The sequence below is a fragment of the Callithrix jacchus genome, chromosome 17, assembly GCF_049354715.1.
Source record: "Callithrix jacchus isolate 240 chromosome 17, calJac240_pri, whole genome shotgun sequence".
NCBI classification, from domain to species: Eukaryota; Metazoa; Chordata; class Mammalia; order Primates; family Cebidae; genus Callithrix; species Callithrix jacchus.
In genome coordinates, this window is record NC_133518.1 from 44,929,313 (window position 1) to 44,939,964 (window position 10,652).

Here is a 10,652-nt window from a genome sequence, read left to right on the forward strand (position 1 = left end):
TTAACTACTTTTTTGGAAGGTTTAGCCATTGTATCAAATACAATAAAAAAGTATAAAAATCCGAAATAAGAAGAAACTGTCAGTATCTGTAGATGACACTAATGCATACATAGTATCTCATGAGGCCATCTGTTCAACTAAAAAGGGTTCTGGAAATCCTCACTCAATATACTGATATGATCTGAAAGTTGCTAAAGTGTTTCCAGCTCAGACACCTCTGTCTAAGAATCAGGACTTTGAAGGGTCAGTATTTGAAGTACCTTTTGCCATAAGGCTCTGAGCCTGTGCTTCTTTGTTGAAGACACCAATTCCAGCCTGTAGTTCAATAAGCATTAGAGTAAAACAAAAACCACTGATAAGTGACAGAGCTATAGTTTTGTACTAACTTTCAAGTGTAAAAGCACTGATGAGAATGCATAATAAAAATAATGCAAGAATAATGCATCTGACAAGGAAAGCTGGTGGGTTGTTTGGTGGCATGCAAGGCAAAGACAAGAAAGTCATTCACTCAAAAAAATGTAAACAAATATCTCCTAGGGTAATAATTAAGTCTACTTTTTAAGAAGTCCATGAATGTCATATCCACTTTATAAAACTAAATGAGTATATTTTACAGAGGAAAAATTCTTGAGATACAACATATAATAATCCTTAGATATAGCATGTAAATAGCATACCAAAAATATCAAGAAAAGAGATTCAGTAAGTCTGGAGTAGGGGTTAGACTCCATTTCTTTTTTTTTTTCCCCTTCAAATTCCTGGTTTAATAAAGACTTGCTTATTTTGAGGAAAAAAGGTCCCAAACATCAAGCTGCTCACAAAAATAACCACAGTATCAACTTTAGAAAAAAACGTCTTAGGCCGGACGCCATGGCTCACACCTGTAATCCCAGCACTTTGGGAGGCCGAGGCCAGTGGATCACGAGGTCAAGAGATCGAGACCATCCTGGTCAACATGGTGAAACCCCATCTCTACTAAAAATACAAAAAATTAGCTGGGCATGGTGGCGCGTGCCTGTAATCCCAGCTACTCAGGAGGCTAAGGCAGGAGAATTGCCTGAACCCAGGAGGCGGAGGTTGCGGTGAGCCGAGATCGCGCCATTGCACTCCAGCCTGGGTAACAAGAGCGAAACTCCGCCTAAAAAAAAAAAAAAAAGAAAAAACATCTTAAGACTATAACATTATTTTTGCAGAAAATGCATTTGACATGCCAACTCTCATTCACAAAAATACATTGTTACATTTGTGTTGAACTGCCCCACACAGCACACTAATGTTGGGGTGTAACACACATACTTCTAACTCAAAGCTGCTTTCGGGAGCTACTCAACTAAATGAGATTGTCTTTGCAGTTAGGAAAACAACTGCTGAGCTTATGTATGAATGAAAAGAACTCTACTCCCTACATAACAAGATTATTTTGGAGACAGTTAATAAAACCCATACATGCTTTTTATTGTTAAGTCATAAAGAGGTATCAAAATAAAAGCAAAAATTACAGGGTAAGACTTAACAAAACTATGAGCATCAAAGGAAGTGAAAATGGGATTACGTGCAGGGAAATATGAATTAATGAACATGGGGAGGACAAGGATGGGGAGAGCAGTGAGCATTGCTGAAGATAAGAGGGGAGAGGATCTGGTGAAAAATTTGATCTTAGACAAGCACCTAGGTAGAGAAATAATGGGATACGGTTTCTAAACCCCACTATGTGCTTAAGCGTCATCCTCGCCATTGGCGCTGTCTCTGTCATCCTCTTCTTCCTCAGCTTCCTTTTCATCATCCTTGATCAACTCTAGCTGGTTATCCCCCCATCTTCATTATCATCATTATCCAGTAGGCCTCCCTCCTCAGCAGAGTCATCTGCACCCCCCTCAGACTCCATCTTCACATTAGCCTCATCTTTCTTCATGGAGCTGCTGCTCTGCTCTTCTGATTTATCATTCTTCATCTCTACTGCTTGTTTGCTCTGTTCCTTTCCAATTTTTTCCAGGTTTTCCAGGAGATAATCCACTTTTTCTTTTATCTGGGTCAATTCCTTCTTAATGACCTAAAGGTCAACTCCTTTCAACTTTCCAGACTCAGAAGATCCCCGCTGTCCACTCTTAGAATCGAAGTCGCTTTTGCCCCTTCACAAGGTGTTTCCTGATACTTGCTGATGTTTCAAAGGCACTACTACGCCCGAGCAGTAGGAGGAGGGGAGGAGGAGGTACACGTGCTGGGTAACTACACAACCTATCATAACAATCCCATTGAAAGTCATCGTCCAAGTCAAAGGAAGAACTGAGTAGAGGGGGCGGAGAAGGGTGTTCTGTTACTGACCCGTACGTCTCTGCTGCAGATCGTTTCACACCTGCGTTTCCTCAGTTCACTTTTGGCTCTGCAGCCAGGTTAATATCTAAAACCTGGCCGCAATCTTCCTGCCATCCTCTCCCACTACAGCATCTGGGACATTTCTCTCATTAACATATTGAACGAAGGCAAAGCCCTTATGAACAGAGCAGCCCACGATTTTGCCGTACTTCGAAAAGTTGCCTCCACATCAGATTTCTTGATCACCAGAGTTTTGAGGTTCCCAATGAACACACGGGAGTTCACGGAGCGAGGATCTGTCTTGTTGGTAAGGTTGCTGGCCATTGTGTTTGATGGTAAGGTTTCTCACAAAGCCGAAAACAGAAGCCGGGAGGGAGAAGAGATTGGATTCCGAGTCTCCTCCTACTCCCGGGTTCTAGGTGGAGAAGCCTACTGCTGCTGGAGGTCGGCAATGTGGCCACAATCGCTCAGTTTTTGTCTCTTCACAAAATGCAGACTTCTCTTTTTCTATAAAACTTTGTGAGTATATCTGATGTGCACTGAGAACCCACTAGCCTAAAAATTATTCGATTCAAGCTTTTTTTAAAAAAGCGAGAAAAGGCTGTGGCCAATTAACATTTTAAACAACAATTGAAATATACTGTTGCTCAATATCATCAGGTAAAACACTACTCAGACTCAGATAAATATAGGAAAATTCAACAGAACTATTTTATAAGACTTTTGATCAGTATTTTCCTTAAAATTGAAACATATACAGAAAGTAAAGCATTGATGAATACCTCATAAGGCATAAAGTTTATAAAATATTCATATTAATAGCATCTGACCTATGCAAATTTAATATAGGAAACACAAGACAGCTCTTCCATGGAATCTACAAAAGCTGATCATTTTCAGTATCTCTTTTTATAAGGTAAAATAACAAATCTTTGTGATTTTCTAGGAACCCTCTGGGAAATCTCAAAAACTGTTGTAGGTGTAAAAGATGTCTTGCAAGTTTTATTTTATTTTCTTCTATATTTCAGGTCTGATTTTTGGAAGGCAAAAATCAAAAAAGCTGTCAAAGACTTGGACACTTGATTAAAATAGGTTCATGAGTGCCTGGGAAACAGTACTTGGTTTCCTATTAAAGTGACAATAAGACATTTAAAAATAAATGTACAAGGTAACAGGTTGTAAAGAACCCTACATGAAAGAAAAAGCTTACTTTCATAAATAAGGGACTTTTTCCTTAATTTTTTCCTCTACCTCTTCCTCCTTCTTCTCCTCCCCTGCATCTGTTCCTCCTCGGCCTCCCCCTCCTCTTTTTGTTTTCTTCTTCTCACTTTCCTTTTTCTACTTTTTCATAGATAAGAGCATAAAGTTACCATACAGAATGTACAGTTATTCAAGTGAGTCACAGAATCTTTGCTTTCTAGGCAGATCACACAGAAAGTAAATAGGGCAACCAACTATTCTGGTTTCTCTGGGACTGTTTCAGTTTTAGTGCTGAAAGTTTTATACCCAGGAAATCCTGTGGTTCCAGGCAGATCAGGAAGGTTGGTTACCATAGAAGGAATAACCATTCACATTGTAGGTAAAGGCAATCAGTAAATCAAGAAACCAAGTACATCAAGATTGAGTGAATTTTGCAAAAGTTTTAACACATTTAGTAGCTTAAATATTAAGCTTTCACTTTCAAGTTTTAACCTTTATTATGCTCTTTCATACTCTGGTGACACTTTTATTCTACTGCAGATATGAGGGGTCCACAAGTTTAAAACTAATTTTATAATAATCTGAAGCTCTTATTTATGATCACATGCTATACATTCATCATTGCCATCTTTAAATAAATGAATAAATGGGCATTTTAAATATTTCTCAGTTTTTATTTTTAATATAATAAATACAAATAGTTGTAATCACATGTACAAAAGCTCTTTGAGGTCCTAAGTAAGTGTGAAGTGATCTGAAGAACAAACATTCCAAGAACTGCTGCTTACGGAGAAACAAAAGCATATTCTCAGTTACATTTTTCTATTTTTCCCAGGTGCAGTTGTAACCACTCATATTAATTATAACTTTTAACTGAAGTAATTAAGTTCTATTTCACAGAAAAGACAAGAAAGTGGATAATTAACATATTTCTGTCACCTCAAAGCATTTAAGCAGATTAACAAAATTCATGATGTAACATTTTGTAGTCACATGCATCCCAGTGTGGCAAAAGTGAGCACATTTATTAACATGACCCATTGTAATAGTTTCTCTAATATACAAGAATAAGTACAATTATTCTTAATAATGTGTGTGTTAGTGTTCTATCCTACTTAGAAAGCAACTAGATGTCTATTGATTACATATTAATTAATTTAATATCAATTTAAGGCTTAAATTACCTAGAGATCTTAGAAATTATCTTCAACATGACATAACTATAGAACACAATTATGGCCGGGCACGGTGGCTCAAGCCTGTAATCCCAGCTCTTTGGGAGGCCGAGGCAGGTGGATCACGAGGTCAGGAGATCGAGACCATCCTGGTCAACATGGTGAAACCCCGTCTCTACTAAAAGTACAAAAAAAATTAGCTGGGCATGGTGGCGCATGCCTGTAATCCCAGCTACTCAAGAGGCTGAGGCAGGAGAATTGGCTGAACCCAGGAGATGGAGGTTGCGGTGAGCCGAGATTGCGCCATTGCACTCCAGCCTGGGTAACAAGAGCAAAATTCCATCTCAAAAAACAAAAACAAAACAAAAAAAGACACACAATTACTGTGGAAATAAAAAGTGTGTCAGGTAATGGCATAGATGCAGAGGAGAATCCAGAAAAAAAAAACTGTCAGAATAAGGATTCGCTTCACTTGGACATAAATATACATAAAACATTACAAAAAATAATGTTAGCTTATTTGTTCTGTTAAAAAATGCTAAGAAAAACATACCCAGGTAAAATAAGCTGTTTGCTTGTATTACTCTTAATAGTGATAAATCAGAAAAGACAAAGCTGTTTTTATTAAACTCACATTGGTAAACTAATCATTTGCCAAATATTTGCTTTAGTTATGTAATTCGGATTTTTAAAAGGTTTCTGAGTTAGTTTCAGGAAGAACCAATTTTAGCACATTTTTATAGCACATTAAAGTATTAGAAATTTAATTAGCTTATGTTTTAGGGATTTTATATAGGCATTTATTTATTCTATCAACCAATCAGAACAAATATCCTTTAATTTAAAAGACTTTATAATCTTATTTATTTATACCCTCCAGAAATAGGAAAATATACACACACATTGAGAGGTAGATGCTTTTCCAAATTACAGACAGAGAGCTTATAGCTTCAATTCTACAATTTTAGCCACAGGTCAAGTAATACAAGAGACACAGACATTTAAAAACAAAAAGCAAATTAAAAAACCCTCACCATTCCAGATAGCAAAGAGATATTCTCCTTCCTAGTGGGCACGCAATTTCTAATTGATTTGTTTCAAAATAGGCAAACATTTAAGCAAACAGAAAACAAATGAAAAAGACTAACAAACCAGATTCTCTGTCATGTTGCCTCCAGCTTTGTTCTTTTTGCTTAGAATTTTCTTGGCTATATGGGCTCTTTTTTGGTTCCATATGAAATTTGAAGTAGCTTTTTCCAATTCTGTGAAGAAAGTCAGTGGTAGCTTGATGGGGGTAGCATCAAATCTGTAAATCACTTTGGGCAGCACAGCCATTTTCATGATATTGGTTCTTCCTATCCATGAGCATGGAATGTTTTTCCATTTGTTTGTGTCCTCTCTTGTTTCCTTGAGCAGTGGTTTGTAGTTCTCCTTGAAGAGGTCCTTCACACCCCTTGTAAGTTGCATTTCTAGGTATTTTATTCTCTTTGTATTAATTGTGAATGGGAGTTCACTCATGATGTGGCTCTCTGTTTGTCTATTATTGGTGTATAGGAATGCTTGTGATTTTTGCCCATTGATTTTGTATCCTGAGACTTTGCTGAAGTTGCTTATCAGTTAAGGAGATGTGGGGCTGAGATGATGGGATTTTCTAAATATACAGTCATGTCATCTGCAAACAGAGATAATTTGACTTCCTCTCTTCCTAATTGAATACCCTTTATTTCTTTCTCTTGCCTGATTGTCATGGCCAGAACTTCCAGTACTATGTCGAGTAGGAGTGGCGAGAGGACATCCTTGTCTTGTGCCAGTTTTCAAAGGGAATGCTTCCATCTTTTGCTCATTCAATATGATATTGGCTGTGGGTTTGTCATAAATTGGTCTTATTATTTTGAGGTACATTCCATCAATACTCAGTTTATTGAGAGTTTTTAGCATGAAGGGGTGTTGAATTTTGTCAAAGGCCTTTTCTGCATCTATTGAGCTAGTAATGTGGTTTTTGTCATTGGTTCTGTTAATGTGATGGATTATATTTATTGATTTGCATATGTTGAACCAGCCTTGTATCCCAGGAATGAAGCTGACCTGATCATGGTGGATGAGATTTTTGAGGTTCTGCTGGATTCAGTTTCCAGTATTTTATTGGGGATTTTTATATCAGTGTTCATCAGGAATACTGGCCTAAAATTTTCTTTCTTTGTTGTGTCTCTGCCAGGTTTTGGTATCAGAATGATTCTGGCCTCATAAAATGAGTTAGGGAGGATCCCTCTTTTTCTATTGCTTGGAATAATTTCAGAAGGAATGGTACCAGATCCTCTTGAGGTACAATTTGGTTGTGAATCTGTCTGGTCCTGAGCTTTTTATGGTTGGTAGGCTATTAATTACTGCTTCAATTTCAGAACTTGTTATTGGTCTATTCAGGGATTCAAGTTCTTCCTGGTTTAGTCCTGGGAGGGTGTATGTTTCCAGGAATTTATCTATTTCTTCTAGACTTTCTGGTTTATTTGCACAAAGGTGTTTATAGTATTCTCTGATGGTAGTTTGTATGTCTGTGGGATACAAAATATAGTTTATAGTATTCTCTGATGGTAATTTGTATTTCTGGTTATTCACAGGATGAATCTCCAAGGTTTCTTATCTGTCTACTCCTTCCTCCATTCATTTTACATTTGTGGTAAAGTTATTTCTTTATCATCCCTTACCTTTCTCCATTAGTCTTTGACAACCGCTGGGCCATTTTTCACTCTGTCTTCCTAACTCCAGTATCTTTATGTTTACTGAAAGATCTATTTTGTTGATCTTTTCAAAAAACCGGCTCCTGGATTCACTGATTTTTTTGAAGGGTTTGTCATATCTCTCTCTCCTTCAGTTCTGCTCTCATCTTAGTTTTTGCTTGTCTTCTGCTGGCTTTTGCATTTGTTTGCTCTTGTTTCTCCAGTTCTTTTAATTGTGATGCTAGGGTGTCAATTTTAGATATTTCCTGCTTTCTCCTGTGGGTATTTAATGCTATAAATTTCCCTCTATACACTGCTTTAGCTGTGTCCCAGAGATTCTGGTATGTTGTATCTTTGCTCTCATTGGTTTCAAAGAACTTATTTATTTCTGCCTTAATTTCATTATTTATCCAGTAGTCATTCAGAAGCAGGTTGTTCAGTTTCCATGTAGTTATACAGTTTTGAGTGAGTTTCTTAATCCTGAGTTCTAATTTGATTTCACTGTGGTCTGAGTTGTTATGATTTCTGTTCTTTTGCATTTGCTGAGGAGTGTTTTACTTCCAATTATGTGGTCAATTTTAGAATAAGAGTGATGTGGTGCTGAGAAGAATGTATATTCTGTTACGTTGGAGTGGTGAGTTCTGTAGATGTCTTTTAGGTCTGCTTGGTCCAGGGCTGAGTTCAAGTCCTGAATATCCTTGTTAATTTTCTGTCTAATATTGACAGTGGGGTGTTAAAGTCTCCCACTATTATTGTGTAGGAGTCTAAGTATGTCTCTAAGAACTTGCTTTATGAATCTGGGTGCTCCTCTATTGGGTGCATATATATTTAGGATCATTAGTTCTTTTTGTTGCATTGATCCCTTTATCATTACATGATGCTCTTCTTTGTCTTTTTTGATCTTTGTTGGTGTAAAGTCTATTTTATCAGAGACTAGGATTAAAACCCTCCTTTTTTCCTTTCTATTTGCTTGGTAAATATTCTTCCATCCCTTTATTTTGAGCTTATATGTCTTTCCATATGAGATGGATTTCCTGAATACAGCACACTGATGGGTCTTGACTCTTTATTAAATTTGTCAGTCTGTGCCTTCTAATTGGGGCATTTAGCCCATTAACATTTAAGATTAATATTGTTATGTGTGAATTTGATCCTGTCATTATGATCCTAGATGCTTATTTTGCCCATTAGTTGATACACTTTCATCATAGCATCAATGGTCTTACAATTTGGCATGCTTTTGCAGTGGCTGGTACCTGTTGTTCCTTTCCATGTTTAGTGCTTCCTTCAGGAGCTCTTCTAAGGCAGGCCTGGTGGTGGCAAAATCTCTCAGCATTTCTTTGTCTGTAAAGGATTTTATTTCTCCTTCACTTATGAAGCTTAGTTTTGCTGGTTATAAAATTCTGGGTTGAAAATTATTTTCTTTAAGAATGTTGAATATCGGCCCCCACTCTCTTCTGGCTTGTAGGGTTTCTGCCGAGAGATCTGCTATGAGTTTGATGGGCTTCCTTTCATGGGTAACCTGACCTTTCTCTCTGGCTGTCCTTTACATGTTTTCTTTCATTTCAACCTTGGTGAATCTGACAGTTATGTGTCTTGGAGTTGCTTGTCTCAAGGAGTATCTTTGTGGTATTCTCTGTATTTCCTGAATTTGAATATTGGCCTGTCTTGCTAGGTTGAGGAAGTTCTCCTGGACAATATCCTGAAAAGTGTTTTCCACCTTGGTTCCATTCTCCTCATCACTTTCAAGGACCTTAATCAAATGTAGGTTTGGTCTTTTCTCACAGTCCCATATTTCTTGGAGACTTTTTTTGTTTCTTTTCATTCTTTTTTCTCTAATCTCATCTTCATGCTTTATTTAATTAAGTTGATCTTCAATCTCTGATATCCTTTCTTCTGCTTGATCAATTAAGCTATTGATACTTGTGTATGCTTCACAAAGTTCTCATGCTGTGTTTTTCAGCTCCATCAGGTCATTTATGTTCTTCTCTAAACTGGTTATTCTAGTTAGCAATTCCTCTAACCTTTTTTCTGGGCTGGAGTGCCCTATTTCTCAGGGCACAGTCCCTCATGGCTTCCCTTGGCTAAGGGAGGGAGTTCCCCAACCACTTGCACTTCCTGGGTGAGACACCCCACCCTGCTTTGACTCACTGTACATGGGCTGCACCTGCTGTCTAACCAGTTCCAATAAGATGAGCCAGGTAACTCAGCTGGAAATGCAGAAATCACCTACCTTCTGCACTGATCTCACTGGGAGCTGCAGATCAGAGCTGTTCCTATTCAGCCATCTTGCCAGCCAGCCTACATTGTTCTTTTATAGGTAATCTGTATGGTTGTTTTTGTTCTCTCTGAGAAATTTTAGAATTGTATTTTTATTTTTATCTAAATTTGCACCACAGTGTGTTCTGTGTTACATATATTCTGGGTAATCTCCTTGACTGTTTCTTCTATTTCACTAATTGTTTCTTAAACTGTGTTTAATCAACTGTTTATCCCATCTATTACCTTCTTAATTTTAGTGATTGTATTTTTTATATCTAGAACTACTCTTTTTACATTTTTAATCTGTTTTTTAAAACATTATTTTATTTCTTTTTATGTTTTTAGTGCTTTTTAATTTTCTTTATTTATTTTACACATAATTATTTTATAGTCTGTATCTGCTTTTACTAATGGAAACTCTTGGAAATCTAATTTCACTGTATGTTTCTTTGGATGATGCTCTTGGTGGATTACAAAGAGCATCTGTTTGTGTGGGTTTGTCAGTGTGTGTTACAATTTTGTATTATGAGCTCATATTTGGCATGGCTTTATCACACAGAATTCTGGTTGGTCTGGTTTTGAAGGTGTGTTCCTCTATAGAGCTTTTACATTTACTTATTCCTGGCAGCCTTCAAGTATTAACAAGCATGGGATGCTTATTATTTTAGTATTTTAGCTAGCAGAAAGGATAAATTCAAACCCCAAACCAAGGTCAGAGAAGAACAGACTTTTTTTTTTTTTAACCTATGTAGATCCCATGCCAAATAGATAAACTTTTTTCTTGTCTGCTGCCGTAGATTTTGACTAATTTGCACACTCAATGAGGGAGTAGCCCTTCAAGTGCCTGGCTTTATATAGGTATCTCAGTTTCAAATTTGCATCTTACACCAAGACCAGTGCCTCCTCCCTCAATGCCCTTTTGAGGCAAAATGCAAGCTTTTGGCTTAGTGCAATTAGCAACTCCTTTCTTGCTCCCAACACCTTCTCC

The 10,652-nt window shown here is 37.2% G+C and overlaps 1 long non-coding RNA gene and 1 pseudogene across 1 annotated transcript in view; both read right to left on the reverse strand.

Annotated features, from left to right (window-relative positions):
- LOC144579916 (uncharacterized) overlaps positions 1–10,652 on the reverse strand; it is a 166,976-nt gene that overhangs the window by 79,148 nt on the left and 77,176 nt on the right. The window lies entirely within an intron of this gene.
- Positions 1,716–2,637, reverse strand: LOC100389130 (heterogeneous nuclear ribonucleoproteins C1/C2-like; annotated as a pseudogene).